The sequence below is a fragment of the Synchiropus splendidus genome, chromosome 8 (assembly GCF_027744825.2).
Source record: "Synchiropus splendidus isolate RoL2022-P1 chromosome 8, RoL_Sspl_1.0, whole genome shotgun sequence".
Lineage (NCBI taxonomy): Eukaryota > Metazoa > Chordata > Actinopteri > Syngnathiformes > Callionymidae > Synchiropus > Synchiropus splendidus.
In genome coordinates this window covers 13,712,226-13,732,558 of record NC_071341.1, presented here as the reverse complement: position 1 = coordinate 13,732,558, position 20,333 = coordinate 13,712,226, and the positions used below count along the sequence as shown (strand labels likewise).

General features: G+C 45.3%; 1 protein-coding gene and 1 non-coding gene across 9 annotated transcripts in view; one reads left to right on the top strand and one right to left on the bottom strand.

The window, feature by feature from the left end:
• The window catches only part of si:cabz01090165.1 (uncharacterized protein LOC100333421 homolog), a 167,394-nt gene that overhangs the window by 50,544 nt on the left and 96,517 nt on the right, over positions 1-20,333 (bottom strand). The gene's annotated exons all lie outside the window — the stretch shown is intronic.
• Positions 13,855-13,940, top strand: trnar-ucu (transfer RNA arginine (anticodon UCU)). The gene is given in 2 exon segments: positions 13,855-13,891; positions 13,905-13,940. It is a non-coding gene; the product is annotated as a tRNA-Arg (tRNA).

Here is a 20,333-nt window from a genome sequence, read left to right as displayed (position 1 = left end):
AGCAGAATGACACGTGTCAACAGCAGTTGCTGTTCCCCCCCTCTCTCTGTGAAGACTCTCAGGGTCTAACTCCCGGAGTCTGGCTCACTCAGCCACCTGGACTCTTGCCCGACCCTTAAATCCGGTCCAGCCTCTTCAAGTTGGAAGGTTCTGCTGGTCTGTCCTGACACAGATCTCCAATGTCCCCAGGCCTCAGCTGAGCCTGGGCCATTCCAGCGCATCGTCCCTCAAACCACACGAGGACTTGCTTGGCAGGCTGCTGGCAGGCCTGCGGGCAGAGGGTGATGAAACTGGGGCCAAATACCTCTCCAACATCAGCATCCCTACAGTGAAACCTGAAGCCTGAAGGGGTCGCTGTCGTCTTCCAGAGACTGGAGGCCCATCGTCCAGCAGGACCAGTCGACCAAGTCGAGAGAAATGATGACTGCGCTGCCCAGCCACGGTTGATGAGTTCATTCATCTGGCTGAAAAGTGGTGAAGCGATGGAATGAAAATACCTGAACCTCAAATCAAGCTGAAACAACTTCCTCCTTTTTTGCTCGGCGGTTTCACTTTCTGGTCGATTCCTTCACACTTATCAGCTCCTCTTAGGCGGCAGGAGTTCGTCCTGCAAAGCAGTTATTAACCTTCTGTTCAGAACACCAGAAAAACTGTCAGAGCGGGTCACAGGGAGGAGAACCTGCTCTCCGCCGTCGACTCCATCACGCGGGCGAACCGCCTCTGAAAAGTAGTTTTGTCTGCTCCAGCAAAAACTTGGCGCTAACCCAGTAATGGCGGGGGGTGATGAGTCAGAGTCCACTTTGACTTTTCACCAGTGCTATCGGCGAATAAATGGCAGGTGTAGTTTTATCTGTGTGTTTTCAGCCTAATCCTGTGAAGCTGCACCACAGAGATGTTGCAGACAACGTGACACTGAGCTCTCTGGATCACAGCACTATGAAATGAAACACAGAGTCTAGAAAGTGTTTGTGCTGAGGGAAACAGACTCTTTAAAAAAATGTCACGCAGGGTCAGATTCCAACCAGAATCGTCATGATATGAGAACTAGCAGCAGGTGGTGCTCCGGGCAAAACATCACTTTAATAGAAGCTAAAGAATGACAGCAAGCAAAGTTTCATGAGGTCTTCAATAGATGGCGCTGTCTGAATATACCCACATACTCCATTGCAAAAACCGTCCAACAAAAAAGGTTCTGATTATTTCATCTCCAGAGATCTTGAAGTGAGAAACAGCATCTATTTTCAGGAAGTGTGTTTGTGCTAATGGCTACATTTAAACACACACAACACGCCAGGCTCTTCAGTTTTCATGTCAGAATCTGTCATCAGGGTTTCCTCTCAAGGTCAGCGGATCTACCCTCGCTGCAGTCCAGCTGAGCAGAAACACAAACTAATTCACTCGGAAATATTCATCAATCTGATCATCCGTCCCACATCTCCAGCGATCCATCTCCGTGTCTGTCCATCATTCAATTTTATCGTCACTTGTTTCCACTCGACCTGAAAATTCACTGATTTATTTCGGTGGCGCCGTCTTTGAAGGAGATGAAAGATTAATGACGGGAAGAGAGAGATGAGACTGGAGAGGGCTGTCCAGCTTCGCCGGGGCTGAGAGTAGCAGGTAACAGGCCACAACTGAGACTGAACAAACCTCTGTTTGGTGATCAGGTTGTGGCATGTTGCAGCGCAACACTAGTCAATGGCTACATGAACTTGAACTTGAAGGTGAAGTGAGATCCACACTCAGTTGTGTGTCAAAAACTTTCTGTGTGTTGTACACATCCAGACAAGCTCACAAGGACACTGGCTAACCTCTGCTTAAGGCCCGGATCCGTATGGAATGTGGAGCAGAAAATGGGCCTTTAAAGCAAGGAGAGTAAATTTTGAAGGACACTTCTATTCTTCTCTACTTATTTTGAACATCTGACCCTTACTCACTCAGTCCTCAGAGGGCCGCCCTTTTCTGGAGGACAACCAAGATCACCCCTGACTGGTGACAGCTGAACTTGTTGTGATTCAGAAAAAAGTGAGGAACTACATCTCTGGACCAGAACCTGAAGTTCATCCAGAAGAAACCTGGTTGTTTTGTTTCTTTGCGTTATCAAACTAACACACTTTGTGTTATCATTTCCTTTTGTGAATTGCCGTACAACTGCTCCAGTTCAAGAGTTCACAAATAACCTTCTTTTTTTTTAGTACTGCTAGCGTATTCTCCTCGCGCGCTGACCTCCTTCCCGCGCTGATAATGTTTTCAAAGGTGGTGGGATTAGCCGGCTTCCCCTCGCAGCTGCCACGTTACCGTGAGTTCTCTCGGGTTGTGAGAGAGGTCAACGCACAGAAGTGCAAATGAGACAGATCTTGCCGAGGCTGCCAGGAGTTTCTGTTACAATGGAAGGAGTCCAAAGACGAGAGCGGGCGGAGACGTCAGGAATTATCGCGGCGGAAAATAATGAGGCGGTCGAACAGCTGAGGCAAACCGAAACTCTCTACGTACGTTCTCAGCTCTAATATCTCTGTTCTCCACTCTAATAGCTCAGTTTATCCTTCACATAAACTATGTTTCAATTTATATCTCACAGTGAGCAGACTGGAAGAGGACAGACTCAGCTGCAGAGAAAAACCCATGTGCTCGGAAAAAAAAGAAACAAGGAGAAAGAAGCAGATGAATTACTGAGCTGAAAAAAAAAAAAAACTAGCGTATAAAAGGAAAAAAAGACAAAGCAAGTACTTGACGAGTACAGCAAAATAGACGAGTATCGGAGCAAGAGCCGATGCTGGCATCGGGACATCCTTAGAGATAACTTTCAAAGCCCATGTTGGTCAGGCCCCCGACAACATTGTTGAAATCTTGGACCCTCAGGTGGGTCTCCACACGTTGTTCCTAAGTGAACACATCCTCACTACAACGGCACAATATATTTATGTGGGGAAAGTAGATTGTTGTGTCCTGTTGCATGTTGGCGATAGGAAAAATGCCTATGTGTCAACACGTAACGCTGAAGGCTGCCCTTACCACCAGTATAGGACGCAAAAGTCCGCTTTCCCAAGGTCAATGTACTACACGAGACCTGGGCAAAGTGCGGCCCGGGGGCCAAATGTGGCTCTTGGGCTGTATTTATGTGGCCCTCCTGGTGTCAGAGTAAAACTATTTTTCTGAATTGTTCGTCTTTTCCGAGTATTTCTTCTCTCTTAAATTATATCAGAATTGAAAGTAGATTTTGAAATGTATGAAACACATCGGTAAGTAGAATGTGGTTTAAAAGAAATAAAACACGACAAATTTATGGGTAAGATTTTCTCTTACCCGCCTTTCGGCGGGTTTGACAGCCCCCCTCAGCGGTCACAATATATAACCAGGCCTTTCCTTAGCAAATTCAGTTGCCCACCTCTGCACTACACCATAGGAGTGAGCAGAATTTACATCTTGTTTGAGATTGATGTCAGGGCTCCTCGCCTCTGGGACAGTCTGCCACAGGAGACCTGGAACTCAACATGTACCTCCACTTTAAAACACATTTTATAGTCTTGCATTTAAGTAATATCCTCCAAACTTCCACTTATTTCTGTTTCAGCCGGCCACATTCATGCCTCTGTCACAGTGCAGACCCTCTATTCTTGGCCCGATCTTGGTTCAATTTCTCTGTGTCTGTAAAGCACTGTTCAGTGTTCTGAAAGGTTTGATCATTGTACGTTAGATACCACGAAGCCAGAAAGAGAAGCCCCTCACACTCGGCCGTTCTGTCCTTAAGGATGACAGGCAGAACCTTCGGCGCGGCAATAACACTTCAATCCCCAGGCTACAAGGACCACGCACCGACACGGTCACGTAAGGATCCACGATATTAAAAAAAAAAAATGGTGTTCCAATATTTATACACGTTTATGTTTGTTGTTGTTTACTGCTCTGTAGGATTCTGGAGATGATTTATGGCTCAGAAACAGCCAATAATGAATCTGGCCGTGAAGAATGGCAACTCGCTCCGTTTCTTCTCCATAATGACGTTATTTCATGTTCATTTCGGGACGCCCGTTGTATAATGTAAATTATCTACGGACACGCTCATACACTCCGACATATTTCTCCCTAATGACTTCACGCGTGAGACCAAATAGCCGGCCGCCGTTTTGAGAGCAGCCGACTGGTGTTTGAGCATGAAGCAGCTCTGTTCTGCAACAACGGCGAGAAGTGAGAAGAGAAGTGAGGAGGCCGCCGCACAATGAAACGCTTTCATGTTCTCGCTGTTTAGTATTCACAGCGTTCGCTCTCGCTGTGATGCAAGACACCGAGGAGTGGGCGAAGCTGCGGCGATGGAGGAGCTTCAACTGCCACAGCGATAAACATTTGTAATGATAGAAACACACACACACACCTCTTTTTCTGCTTTGACTGAGTTTCTGATTGTTAAAGAAAGTCCTGAAAACCTGAAGCCGCTGGGGCCCTGACAGCGGCTTTATTTGAACAGCTGGAGCCGTATTAGCAGAGAACCAAACATTGTCGTGGATTCTATCGTCGCAGCAACAAACTCGGCTCGTCTGCTGCGCCTCTGCTCACCACCGAATGAGAATTCTGACTCTCCATCGTCTTCAATGTGTCGCTGTCATTCCTGAATGGATCTGCGTTGTTTAATCTTTCAGGTTTCCACTTTTCGGCTCCTCGTTTTAAGATGTTTCAGCGCTGATGAGAGCTGAGGGATGTAAGGTAGTGATCACTGTCAGCCGAGCTGACCTACATTTACCATCTGAATTCTGAAGTTAAATGAATTCCCAAAAGGTTCTCTTAATTCTGGTGTTTCATTCGGCTGCGCAGCTTCCAGGGGATCTGATGTCCAATCAGATTCCAGCCTCGGTGTGTTGCTGTGTCAGTCCACTCTGCCTCCACAGTCAGGAGTGCTGACTAGCTGCAGGGTTTTTCAATGCCACATTAGCACATTAACCCTCTTGAACAGCCGAGTCCTAGATCACCTCTGACCTGGTCAGAACAAAAGAGATGATGGATTTGTGATGAATCATCAGCTTGTCAGGTGAGTGTGATGTGTGTGGTCAGCGCTAAGCTAATTCAACTGCAGGCCTGAGGGCCACCTCAGGTCCGTCGTGCTGTTACATTGGAAAGGTTCCACTGAGCGGTTCAGGTCCGTTTTCACAAGTAGTTCTCAAGATATCGAACGGACCCAAAGTAACCAACCTGACTCAGAATGTTTCGTGGTACGCCGCTCTAGGGGTCCAAAAAAGGGGCCAGTGACACGTGTGACACAGCCATGGGCAGCGCTGCATTAAATCTGAGTCAAGTTGCATTGGCAGCCGTTGTAGTTAGCAAGTGTTATGACACCGGAAAGAACATTTGAACCGGATAGAAAACTGTAATCCCTGTGATGCACGGCAAGTTCCCCTCCCCTCACCTCACTGTTTCTTGCCAGCAGTTTACAAATGTCAACAGTTACTCCAGTAAGTTCCAAAAGATTTACATGCAGAGAGGAGGGTGGCAGTGTATATATCGGTGAATTTTCTCTCTGCTGCACTCACCTTTTAAACACTCCTGTTTGTTTTCTGTCGTGTGTGCGTTTGCCTGCACAGATGTGTGAACTTCACCTTGCCTGAATTTAGCCTGTTATTGCCTGAAGGGTTTGTCTTCCTGCACCATCAGTGTGTGTTTTTAGTGGTGACAAAATGCTGTTTCTTGCCCAGTGGGAGAATGAAGCCCAGACTGGCACCGGGCCTCTAGGTGAAACACACAAACACACACACCTGTCAAACAATGAAATAAGGAAGTCTATCACATCACACAGCAAGACAATAGAAATGTGTTGTGTATTCAGGGAATTTCACTAATATCCAAATGTAAAAGTCACTCGCCTGGCTCTCACAACAACAACACAGACTCAAACAGACTGGGTCATTTCTACGTCATCGTCTGAGTCAGAGATGAAGGTACCAAGGTCATTGGGAGAAAGGACAGATCAAAAATGAGTCATAGAGACGTGGAGATGTTGGAGGTAGAGGAGAAAGAGAGAGACAACAGTGGAGTTCATGGCATGATGGTGAGGCTGGAGGATGATCAAGATGAACAACATCATCATTCATTCTCCATCAAATTCCCATTTTTTCACATCAATTTTCCTGTTTTTGGGATGTTTATGTATATTTGTTGACATAGGTTCATAGGTTATTATACCTACATTACTGTTTGGGGTGCCAGCCACCCACACAGCCTGCCTCAGAGGGCCCTTCCCTGCTCTCCCCTGACCCCTGATGGATTTTCCATTTAATCAGGACCATTACGCAAAGTGGGAAGGTAGAGGCAGCGGGGTCAGGGGCGCGTCAATGTTAGTGAATTCTACCCCATTATCCTCATTTCAGCATGGACAGATGCGGTAGTGGGTCCTCATACTGTGGTTTTTCAATGAGTGCGGACAAGAAGAAAAACGTTCAGGCGCATACGAAGATGAAGACGGCAAGAAGTCTTACTAGCTGTGCGACAGAACACAATGAAACGATACTGAAGACTGTATGAAACCATGGTGCAGTACGATGAAGGAACTATAGAGAATAAGTCAAAGGACGTACACCAATAGGTGGTGGCCTGGTGGAGACTGGGGGAACACTCCGCAGTGTTCCGACATGAGTGCCAACTGAGCCAGGCTTTGGTTGAAAGTAGATGAATGGAGAATCAATCAGAATTTCCATCTCAGTGATTTAGAAAAAAGCAGAGCTGCACCATCCTGTCTACTCTGCTCTTATTTATGACCGAGGTAAACAGCTGGTTCAGTAGAAGACGCCAGTTAAAGGGGCCCTCGGGTGCTTGTCCATGTGAAGAGTTACCTCCTGTATTAGCAATGAGCATGTGTTGGAACGTAAAAGCTCATTTTTCAGCAGTAAGCCAACATGATGCGAGTGAGCTGACACAGATGCTCATGATGTCATGACTGAGCTTTCGTGAACCAACAAAGGATCATGGGAGGGATGACACACCACTGAGTAAACTCCTCCACCACTGCACCATCAGACTGCGTTCCTGCGGTGCCACATAATCGCCAGAGAAGAGGAAATGTATTTCAATTTGTGCGGCAGAGGGACGTGTTATTTTGTTAAAACCGCGATGACATGACACAACTTCACTGAACAAGCTAGATTTAAGCTGCTCTCAATGCTTCGGCCATTTTTATTGTCCTTGATGCTGCCATTTTGTCAACTCAATTTAACACTATGACAGAGTGAGATGACTGAAGAGAAAATACGCAAAGCTGCACTCGGGTTCACGATTTGCAGAGCTTCTGGACCAACGTTGTCACTATCTTGCCTTCCCTGCCTCGGAATCTCTGCAGACGTGGAGATGTTAAGTCGAGGAACTGAATGTGTGTGTGTGTGTGTGTGTGTGTGTGTGAGCTTCAGGGCCTCTCTGTTCCAACGCAGCTGTCCCTCTCTCTCGCTCTCAAATTCGCAGTGCAGATCACAAGGCTGCACGCTGCGACTGCAGAGCTCCCGGCTTGCCACCGTGACCTTTAATCGCCAAGATTGTGATGTTCAGAAATGATAGGATCATGATCCGCCGCTCTCTTTTCCAAATATTCATACACTTAATTAACAACCAAACTACTCCCAGGCTTTAAGCAACCACGCTGTTCCTTGTCTGCTGCTCCATCTGGCAGCACATTTCAGAGCAAATGATGTATTTTTTGTTTCACTGAGAATCTGCTGATTGATCTCCCACACAGAGAGGAAGCACAGACGGAGACGAGAAGCCAGAAGCCTGAGTGGAAATGATACAAGGCAAAAATAGAGTCAATAGAAACACGCATGTCTGCCACGGAGCATCATTTTACAGCCTTGCACGCTTCCTTTTTGAATCATGTGGATGGGCGAGACGGTGAGGGGCCAAGTGCTGGAGATGGAAGAAGACGAAACCAGCGAGGTTCATGGATGTGATCGAAGGAGGAAATGAAGGTGAGGCGAGAGCAAGGGAGGTGAAACTATGGTGAAAACTTCCTGCTCCTGTCGTTCTCTCCTCCTCTCTTCCAGGATTGTTGGTTGTTTTCCCTCCATACAGGCTTCACAGACACACACACACCTGAGTCCAATCTCCTAATCACAAACCGCTATACTTGAACGCCGGCCAGAAGACAGCCGGCTTCAGTTTGTTGCTTTTGCGCTCCCTGGTATGACCCTCTGTGCCCGTCCTCCTATTGTGGATGATTCTTCTCCTAACCATAGATGTTTTTCCATGTGCTTTAAGTTTGTACGTTGTTTTCTGATCTGTCTCATTTCTCATTCAGTGCGTCTGTGCCTGCCTTCCCCCATTCCTGTGGATTTATTTCCGTGCCCTGGACTCTGGTTTCTTCCCTTCGGTTTACGCTTATGGACGCTTCTTTCTGTTCCTGGTCTGTTTTATTTGACTTATCAGACTCGCTCTCCCGCTGGTGTTGAGGTGTAATATTGTTTCGTCTGCCTTTGTCAATATTTTGGTTCTTTTGTTATTGCTGCCTCCTTCTAGTGCAGAAGTGGAGTGTAATTCTGTATGGTATTTTGATCTTTTGTTGTTCCTGTCTCCTTCTAGTGCAGAGGTCGAGTGTGATTCTGTTTGTTTCCTCATTAAATTTGTTGGACTTGATTCCGGTCTTGGCCTCCTTCCTGCCACACTTGTCTTAAAATCTGACAGTGTTCCACTCTGATCATCAATGAAGATGTTCAAGATTGAGTCTCAGATAGTCTCATTTTTATTAATAACCACATTAATAAGAACAAAGCAGGGAGTTATTTAGTGTTTTCATCCTGTGGAGGCCCTAGTTTCCAACAAAATTCCATAAAATCTTGCATTCACTTACCATCATTCTGGAGGCATCAGCTTTTTTGGGCCGGTTGGTTCTGACTGACTTGTAACCTAAAATGTTTATACCCCCATTAATGTAGTTCCAGGACCCTCAAACCTAGTGTGAGCACCACTAAAGCAGGGAGCGTTGGATGTGGAGTAAATGAGAGTCAAACCCAGTCATCATCTGAGAGACTCATGTCGCTTCGTCCCTCACCAGGATTCACACTTTACTAGGTGTGTGTAGAGTGTTCCATGATCTGCTTGGTCAAAGCTGCTTCTACTTGAATTAGACCTTCTCTCTCCCTCTGAGGGAACTGTCCTCTGAGATGAAGAGCAAGATCAGCCTCATTGAGCTCCATCTATCGATGCGTGGAGTGGCACGTTGACAGCAGCACACTTCATCTGTTGTCACACGAGAATACGCGTCCATAAATAAGACATTTTAAAAGTAGAAAACAAAATTCACGTCACAATACAGATCAGAGTCGGCATACGAGGCCTGCACCCGAGCAGCCAGCACTCGCCTCTATGTTCTGTCCTCCTTTAGTGACTTCTTCAGCTGTCTATATCAATATTTATATTTATATTAATACCTACCTGCCACATCAGAACAGCTTCCACTGCCTCTCGTCCACCAAGTAGCCACTATTCACAAGCCACCCATGGGCCTATCTCCTCCAGTTGCTGCAGATGATTTGTGCGTCAAAGAAGGAAGTGCAGTGAGTCCTTATATCTAAATGCATCAGAACTCCAAGCAAACAGCCAGCTCTTAATCATCCGCAAAGCCTCTCACACCACACTTGTGTGTCCAGACACCAACAAACATCTCATCAAAAAGTCAGCTCTGCAAACATGGCGGCGGCGATCGGGGACCGGGAGGGCATCAATCTTTTCCTGCCGGCGCAGTTGGGAAACAGTCCGGGCCAAAACTTTAGCAGAAGACTCATGAAATCATAATCACTTCCTGAATTATTCATCCCAACTGCACATGTATGATCCACTCAGCTGGCCATATTTTTCTCCAGAGTCCAAACACCACTTGTTAACATCAGGGTGGAAACCTCCACCTCTAGCGAGCACCTCACGGCAGAAGCTCATCACTTCCTGTTCTGCAGCAGCAGAGGCAGCAGATCATCAGTGAGTCATTACAGCGTCCTGACATCAACATGTTTACTCAGTCAAATGTCGAGAAGAAAAGCAGCATGGCGCCGAACAGCTGGGCTGATTTGTTGACGAACGACTTACAAGAGAAGATGCGGCTTTGCTTGCCGCCGTCGTTGCGCTTTCACAAAGACTGATCATGGGTTCAGCCGTGCGAGGATCAACACACCTGCAACCAGCGCCTGGTTACGCTGGCGTACTGTTCAGCCGCCGTCTGCTGGTGTTTAGAGCGTGGCAGTAATGTGGAGCAAGGAAGGAGGAGACTCTCAGAGGTTATTAATTCAGAGTGAAGAGCACTGAAGCCTTTATAACCCTGCTTGTCTTTACATTCCAAGCTGACGTTCTTTCTTGTTCTTTTTTGATTGAATTTTCAACCATGAATCTTCTTTTCTCCTTCTTTTTTCTACTAGACTAACCTTTCAACACTGCATACATCATTTTGTTACTTTTATTGTGGTGGGTTATTCATCTATTTTCAAAAGAAATTTTCCTCCATGGATATTTTTACGAGGCAACTTTTCAGTGTATTGTATTTACTTTGCTAAAATCTATTACGTATCTTCAGTCACATGTTTTTCTTTTCCTTCATCCTCACCTTTTTTTCCGATTAAGCTACCGATTTTTAAAATCAGTTTGCTTTTCCACACTTTCAGAGAGGCAAAGCTTTGGACAGTGCCTGATCTGGTCCGCTTGCCCAATGTGGTCAGGAAGAAAGTAATGCGCATGCGCAAGTTCTGAAGCTAACTACATGCATGCGGGACTATTCACTGCGCGAAAGTGTGAAAAAGGGGCAGAAGCGCTCACTATGCCTCTTTTAAATCTATGTGGCATAAATTTAAGGGGAAATGTTTCCCATTCACACTGTGGAAGCAATGCAATGAATGTGCTTGAAATAACTGATTCAGTAAAGCTGGATTTAAAAGAAACCTAGAATATCACAAAAACATACAATTTCCAGATTAAAATATCAAATGATGACTATTTTAAAAATGATTTTTAAAAAGTCAATCACAAACTTGCACCATATAACCTTGTTGGTCGAACTCAGATGCATGTTACTAAGCTTCGGTTCCATTACAATTCAAAGGTTGTGGGTTCATGCAGTCTAAGTTTGTTTCTCCAGTGTGTCTGTAATTTCCAATCATTTCTCCTTCTTTCTTTTTCAAACTCCCACAGAGGCAAGACTTTCAACACTGCTTCACAGCCTTCTATCCAAGACCGTGTTGACTCAAGCATACAGAGAACAAGACCAAACTGAATACAGAACAAACACCCAGCTTGTTCCAAAGAAAGCATTTCTAATTTATTTGGGAGAAAATGTTTCCTCTGCAATGAATAAATGTGTGTGTCTACATGACTGATAGACTTATGTTTCTGGAACCTGGTTGGTCTCAGCTTGGTCTGGATACAGTCTTGACTACAAGACTAGCGCTTTCTATGAAATTCAAAAGCGATTACTGTAGATCAGGACCATGCAGTGACTGGTTGATACATGATACATATTGATACATTTCTAGGCGCCTTCAGTAAGGATGCACCAAACATTAGGTGGCCGAATATATAAAGCAGAAAAAAAGTCAACATTCGGATTTGGTGGCAAAGACTCGCTGAAGCCGATTGTAGTGTGCGACGCAATAAAACACAGTGTTTTTTTTTTTTAAATACAAAAATGTGCCGTGGAGGTGAAATGAACTCCCAACATTCTGGCGACCCACTCCACCTTTCTCAGAAGTGTCATAAAAATCTGGCAACACAATCATCCGTTTTCAGCTGTGACAGTGCTGACTTCGCGGCTTGCTGCCTGTTCGGTCACCAGCACAACAACACAAGTAGAAATGACTTTGACTTTCTGACCCATGTATCACACGTTTCCTCTTTATTTGATCATTTCGTTGTTGACTATGATGTCACGCATCATTGAAGCACATGATCCAAAGTCTGCATACAGTGTTTTAAGTTTTTGGTTCTTTTTAATTGTTGGGGCGCGAGAAGAAGGGTGTGCGAGTGTTCAACCAAACTACCCAGAGTCGCCTGTTTACATTGTCATATAATGAGAAATTGTTTTTTTTTTTTCAAAATAATAATAATTATTAGCTGACAAGCAAAGTATGATATATAAAAAAATGCAAAAATATTCCTAAATATATATATATATATATATATATATATATATATATATATATATATATATATATATATATATATATATATATATATATATATATATATATATATATATATATATATATATAAATGTGTTCCCCATTATTTATGCAATATTAAAAAAACAAATTGGAGAAATAAAAAAAACACAACACAACAAACACAAACAAGGATTTGTCATCTTGAGAGAGTTTTTATCTCCCACATGAAGATGAAATAAATGTGGCATTAGCCATAATGTCTGTGGTGCACCCAAGGATTCCTAGCACTAAGAGTTGAGACTTGCTTTTCATAAAAGCATTCTAAGTTTTTCAGCAATGGCGGGCCACTTCTCTGAGGCCCGTCCCGCTGCCAACACCAGACCATTTAGAGCCAAATGGACAGCAATAACACAAGTTAATAACAGCTGGTGCACGCGGGGCCCGTTCGCCGACGGAACGGCAGAAACAGAGCGGCCTCCTAATCAGAGACGCGCACGCCAGGACTTTTAATAAAGGTTTGGAGCGGGCCGTTCATCAAGTCTACAGCCACGCGGGGTCACTTCATTAAAAAGCTGCTGATGCCTCCTGGCTGCTGGGATGTAAACACATCACCGCTGTGGAGGTCTGGACTCACACCGGACCAGTAATGAGGCCGTCAGACGCTTTCTCACACCTGTCCAGTCGCCAGCCCAATGTTTCATTTGTCATCTTGTCTGGCGCCCACTGACCGCAAGTGACACGCTTGTTAGTGAGGGAGAGGGTGTGCGACTCTTCCAACTTCACTTCCATCTGAGAGAAGGGATGCTCCTTTGGCCACCTGCTGGACGCAGCTAGAACCAAGTTACACGTGCAATGACTTGACAAGGGCCAGAATAGACAGCAATGAATGAGAGGAGGTGGAATGCTGTTCCATTCGGGTTTATTCCGCTTCCTGCCATCTTACTGGAGGTCCCCCACAAGATCTGGACCTGTTGGACCAGTTGCCATTTGAGAAGCGATTCATAGGTTGGGGGTTCAAGCCCCAGGGAATTAGCTGTTGGCATCAGGAGGCACCACACTTTCTTCTGACCCACAACCAAATGGACATTGGACACTGTGTTCAAACCCTGCTGGTGTCCATGCTATGTTATTTAGAAGGACCTGAAAGTGAAGTCTACATCATGATCTCCTGCTTCATCATCTGCTTTTAACTTGGAATGTTATGGCTAATTTTGGACCATGACCAACAGCTCTTGTTTCTCCAAGAGTGGCAGCACAGACAAGTCATGCAGCTCTGCAATTCAAGGTTGTGGGTTCTAGTCCCATCAGAGTCCACAGTCTGCTCTCTCAGCTGGTTTGTACTTTATGTACTCCAGTGTGTGTTTCCATAGAGACCTTTTTTTTTCTGGCAGAGGTTGGGTTCTAATGTAGCGTGACATTTAACAACAGAAGAGTGTGTTTTCTCTGAGCACATAACTACCTATGATCCCCACAAGATGTTAACAGTTAATGAAGTCGTGTTTATCATCTGTTCATTAAAATATCTGCCTCAGAATGAACCTCGCTGCAAAAGATCTTGATTATTCTGTTTCATCTGGTAAAAAGTGGAACATATAAATGGCTGTCAGCAATAGTTCCATTGATCATGCACATTATTTCCTACCAAGGCCAGAGTGCTTTATTCAGGTGACGCCGAGGACACGTTAGAATTTTTTTTTTTTTTGTAACTCTCTTGCGTCCTTCACTCAGAGGTGGGCTGTATCGACGTGGCTCTGTAGCGCAATGGACAGCGCATTGGACTTCTAGGTTTGCAAAGATATTCAAAGGTTGTGGGTTCAAATCCCACCAGAGTCAACATTATACTTTCTGAGTAGACAAGATTGGTTTGTATCGGCTCATAGGGTATGTTCAGACATACTCCAGCAGTTCGACCTGCTGTACGAACTAGTTCGTATTTCATGGCCATTGCAACTGTCCGCCGTAAGTTAGCTGGAACTCCAAGGACAGGAAGAGTGGTAGAACTGTGCCTCTCGAGAGAGGGACTGACAACATTTGTATAAAATGTTTTTTGAACAAGGACTCAGCCACCATACTGTGATTGTATAGACACCTCTGAATGCATCCTTTTGGACTGGCCTCATCGAAGCCTCCATCTTCATATCCCGTGGGACGGACAGCCTGCTGAATGTCTAGGTTTGCTCATTGAATCAAATGCTGTGAGTTGAACTCCCAGGCCTTCAGTTATTTTGCAGTTTTAACTGACAGTTTGATATGAAACATTGGAAGTAGAGATGTCACATATTGAACATCCGGCTCTGTGGTGCAATCGTGGACTTTGAAGCCTTCTGCCATGTCCATTAAGGCTGTGTCCCAATTCTCACCCTAACACTCGTTTTTGGCCCTAACACTGGATTTTGTGCGCTCAAGTGTGTAAGTGTAGTGTGTCCCAATACTCCTAAGACCAAGGCCACTCACCGTTCACCACTTGAAAAGATCCCTTCAAACGGAGGGAGCTGACTTGAAACCAAGTGGGGATATGAAGTGTGGATAGATTTCCAGGACACCGCAGTACTTTATTTAAAAACAAACACAACAGGGACATTTTAGTAACAAGGACTACTCTTTCTTTTGTTTACTTTCTCTGGTATCACACGTTAGCGACCCAAATAGTCTATTGTGTCCGACAACATGAACGATACAACATATACCTGTATGAACAACAGTAGGTTTTTATCTCTTCTTAACAAACAACAGTTTGCCAGGCTAACGTTAACATCCTTATACCTCTAACAGATCTATCACCGCAACATAGCGGCGAAGCTGGCTTCAGCTCCGCCCATTTCTACTCCGTTGGTTCACCAAACCAAGTGCGATGTAGAAACGCTGGAGCTGGCATTTCCAGCACGTCTCCAACACTTGATATGCAGGAAACAAAACACAGCACGGCAGCCATTGACACGTTGTCTTCAACCGACAACATAGCATAACGTCATGAGGGACGTCAATCACTTCACTTTGTCGTCGGAGGACACTTCATAGTGGAGGGCACTCAAAACCAAGTGCTAGGGTGAGAAATGGGACACAGCCCAAGGTTTTAGGTTTGAGTCATCACTATGTGGTTTACACCTTCCATCGAAAGAGAAGTATTTCTCAGTGATTATGAAGTCATTTCTTGTATCAGATCAGTGAACTCTTGAGTCTTAGGCTTCTAGTCACGCCACATTTGCTAAAAGGTCCTTCCAACATCACTAAAACAAAGACCCTTCCTGACATCCTGAAGAATAGTCACGTTCATCCTCGGAGGTTACTCTTCTCTGCTTCCCAAGTTAGTCAAAAGTTGCTTCAAGTCCCACCAGAATTCTTGTATGATTAAAACATTAGGGCATTTTTCGTCGCTATTGCTGAGATACCGACAACTTGTCTCTCTTTCCTCCAACAGTCAGATTTTATTGTCACATAAAACATCTCTCTGGTTATGTTCTTGTTATTGCTGCTCTTGTTTTCCCCGCTTCTCTGGCTCCCCAGAGAGGAGCTGCACATTCATGCCATTTTACTGCCGAACACGCTGCAGAACAAATCCACCCAGTCATCAGCCCACTGCAGGGTTTTCGGCTGAGATAAGTGCCCAGCGTCTGCACTCGCTTGGTGAAACGCACATGCGGCAGTCCAGAACAACAGACGGCGGGAAAGATCCTTTTCTACTGAATGGAGAGTGTGACCAAGAAAACTGGCGGGAAAATGTTCCTTTGAATGTGATTTCGTATCCATGCCTCTAGAGATCTATGATACTGTAGCGTGACACGGGGTATAGGATCATGGGGTGCTGAATTTGATGAGTGTTCTTCTCATGGACAAGGAAGACTCCTGAAGAAGTGTTAGGATTCTTCAGGAACTCTAATGGAACTCACAATATAAAGAACTTAAAAGCTCAAAGCGACACCAGGAGATGCCTGATGGCCAGGAAGGACCTTCAGATTGGAGGAGCTTTTGGAGAAAGCAGACGCCTGTCTGTTAGGGAAACGTCTTCACTCGTGACCTTAGAAGAAAACACTGAAAAGACTGGAGAATATGGAGACATGAAACCTTATGAGTAGGATTCAAATGAAGACTTTTTTGTGACATTAATTCAGAAGACTCAGACTCAAGGAGACCTGCTGCAAGTCTGATGGCAGCTCACCCAGACTTCTCACAGAGTGATGCGTGAAGATGTGAGGTGCGTCCTGAAGATATGAGATCACTCTGACTCTTGAAGACTAAAGAAGGATTCCATCAGAACTAGCTGGGAGTTTGTCAAAGCATTTCTGCTCAGCTCTGGTTCGATCTCTCAGCTCGCCGGATCTGAAGCTTGTCTTTGTTAGAACAAACCAGATAAAAAGTTTCCTCATGATCTGAGCAGAACTAACATCCAGAACATCTTCAGCTCAGCCGACGCTCCACCTGGTGAGTACAAATGTACGTTTCCTTCCTTCGGTTCTATTTTTATTTCCTTCCATCACATTAATCTGTTGTCATCAACGTCACACCGCCACGGTGAGAGTCCGTTTGAGTCAGAGATCCTGGGGATTCTGTGAAACTGCTGAAGACATGATAGAGTTGAAGGGATTTTTGTTCTTTCAGGGCTGCTAATGAAAAACTAAAGCAAAGTGGAGATAAAACTCCATTCGCTGCAAACAGAAACCACAGGGAAGCAATAGGTGCAGGGGAGAAAAGTGAAGCTGGTGGAGCAAGTCAGTCGAGATCAAAGCAGAGGACTGCGGTTGTGAGTCAGAGAAACACAAGGCCCTGGTCACCGACTCCTCATCAACCATAGCTAAAGTGACAGGGTGAGGGGGAGGGTTGAGTACAGTCTTCAAACCCTACAGCTGTTGGTTCGCACTTTGTCCATTTGGAGGTGCTGTAGCTCCTCATAGAGGTGGATGGAAAAAGCCATTAAACGAAAAGCGTCCATCATATCCTGACCCACATCATGGTGCGTGTGAGCGTGTGTATGGGAGTGGGTTCATATCACTGTGACTCATGTGCTGCACGTACAATCACATGCCAACCCTCCATCTGAGGCATGTGTCTTGATGTGACAGGTGTGCTTGGAACACATCATGACCCAACCAGCATCCCATGATTCTCAGATCAGATTGTGTTTCACTTCATGACACAATGTGAGCGGTTTGTGCTGTGATCCACTCGATCAAGACTCAGCCGTGACCCTCATGAAGCACTAACCTGCGCTCAGAGTTAGACCACAATAGAGCCTCGGACTCCAATGACATACTGGTAAACACACTGTGTGGTGAATCGGATGAAACTGAAAATAAATGTAAATAAAATGCAGGTGAGAGACGGGAGAAAAGGAGGGGCGGGGGCAGGGTGGTGCGTAAATATATCAGGTTGTTGTGTGGTCAGTCAGAACCGGTCCTTTTCTTAGTGACATTTTGTGTGTGAAATTTGTGATCATATGGAGGCTGTCTTCTCATGTGGCTCCGCCCTCTTCTTCACCTCCATGTTCTGTTCCATATAATGGCAAACATCTTTTGATAGAAGCAAAACAAAATGCAACTTGACCCGCTGCATGTGAGCTCATAACTGGGCTCATGATGAACATGAATAAAACATACTTCCCCTTTGCCACACGAATAGATTGCTGTCAAAAGCATCGACATGATTGGGTCTCTAAGAAAGAGACTCATGTTGTGTTGCTTGTGTTCAGCTATTTAGAGGAGTGTGTTTGCAGCCCTTGGCTTTCCTCCTCAGCCACACACACACACACACACACAGAGAGGCTGCTGGCCGCGGGCCCCTCACCTGGACTGATGTACCTGCTGATTTCACATGTGCAGCTCACAGCTCCTATTTTTATCTCAGCCCATTCTGGCTCTCTGAATCCCTCACCTTGAATGCATCACTTTGGCTCCCTCACTTCTCCCTTTGGATTTGAACTGTATTTTTAAAGGGAACCATTATTTCAGCAACAAAGATGCAATCGAGGACCGGACCAGCCACCGCGTCCTCACTCCGACTCTCTGCCTGCCGGCACTTCAGGCTATTTTTAGGATATAGACATTAAATATTTGAATGTATTTAATTGGTGTAGTCTCTGGATCCGAGCCATGTTGGATATCTGAAGGCTACTCTTCTTTTCAACACTTCCATTTCGTATCTGCATAATAGTTTGATCTGCCGCTGGGTGGAATACAGCCTCATGTTCATTGTTGGACGACCGATCTGTTGCTGGGCCATAAGGATTACAGAGACTGCAGGTGCAATCCCAACAGACTGAGAGAGCATGAATGTCACCCACCCCTTCAACTCAGTGAGGCTCTTGTCAATGTCTCTGCTGTACCATGGAAGTCCTCACAGGAAACTACCAGACAATGGAAGCTAACTGTGGCTGTGCTAACAAAGATCATCCTTTATCGTGTCAGTTCACCCCCCACATAGGCCGAGCAGCAGAGGATACCGAGGGCACAGCCTCAGAGAATTTAGATTCATCAGTTAAGTATAGTTCACAAGTCACTGACTCATGACTGCAAAGCTTTTTCAATTCAAGTTGAGGGCTTCAGCAGACCATTTGGTTCATGCTGTGTTTCATTCTTTTTCATTCATCTGCCATATGTACACACACACAGTCATGTTTTTTTTATGTTTTGAGGGGACAATTCGTTGGCTTTCACCCTTTCCCCAGTCTCTCCCCCTAAACCTAACCATCCAAAACACATGGTTCACCTTAACCAGGACTCTGAACCAAACTGAAACCCAGTTAGAATGACCCAGTAAGTCTTCATGCTCAAATTGAGGTTTGGACCTGTGGGGACCGGAAAAAGGGCCCCACGAAGACATAAGATTCCCACGATGATAGTGTTTTGTCAAGAATTGGTCCGCATGAGGCAGTATAAACAACCACACACCTCCACACAAATACTTGTATTTGTATACTTGTATATCCTTATGAGGACCTCTCCTTGCCATCACCATTTCCCCACTCTCACCATTAACTTAACCATCCAAAACAATTGGCTAACCTTAACCAGACCCGCAAAACTCTATGTGGACCAGTGAAAACATCCACACAAAACACTATGTCCTGAAAAGATCAGCGTCTCGTCAAAGACTTGGTCCACACAAGAATATTAATACATGTACCGTACACACGGAGCAGGTAAGCCGGAGGATGACAGGTGTCACACCTGTCGGTTCTCTCCTTCCTCTCAGCTTGAAGCAGCCTCTCCACGTCAGCCACAACACACACGAGCCTTTGTACAATTAAAAACACCACGGCCACAGTTCTTGTCGAGACACTGCTGCGTTGGGAGTGTGTCTGCAGTCAATGTGTGTCCTAGTTTAGCTTTAAATGTATTTCAATTCTTTATCTGCCGCTAGTGGAGAAAATAACTTCAAAGCATTTTCAGTAAAGCTGTTTCACGTGTGCGACACACGCAGAGTAAAATCCTTCTCCTAAGCTCATTAGACAGTTTTAGTTTCGCCACAAAATACCCTCCGTAATGATTTCCCATCTGGAGTCGGTAGAATTCCAGAACCAAAACAGTGCCCTATGGCCCGGCTCTACAAGGCCCAGCAGCGGTTCCATTGGAGGGATGAGCGTTCCAGAAGCAGCCATATAGTTTTATTTTGTGGATAGCAGAGAAGAATGAAAGGTTCAGATGAAGGCATTGGAGCGACTAGAGGACTTCTCAGGTTCTCTCCTGTAGTCAACAGGAAGCTGTTTCTTTAAGGTCTGTCAAAGGGAAGGGACCCAGAGAAAAGTGCCTCCGGGGCCAAGTGGTTTTTATATTCGCGGTGAAGCATCAGAGAAACCAGGGAGGGGGAAGAAGAGATGGGCGATGAGGGCAGCGCGAACAATCCTCCTTCACAGTCCTTGAATGACACAGTTGACTACAACTCCCAGTGTAGGGGGTCAAAGTTCCTGTGTTGGGGGCCCCTATGGCGCTTCAGCGTTGGAGAGAACCTTGCTATTGAAGCATGCTGACTGGATCAAAAAGCATCACTGACGATTGAAGTTTTTTTCATGACAATGACCTGAAAGTTGTGCAAAATGAGCAGCAGAAAACAAGTCCCATCTCTACTGGTAAAGCAGCACATCACCAAGCCTTAAAGAGAAAGCTGAAGGTCACGATTAGAGAGTGGAGCTGAGAGCGCAAAGCGGAGGGAAAACTGTGACTCAGACCGACAAAAAAGCAGCAGAGACGATCACAATGTCTCATTCCTGAGCCTCATTGAAATGAGCTCAAAACA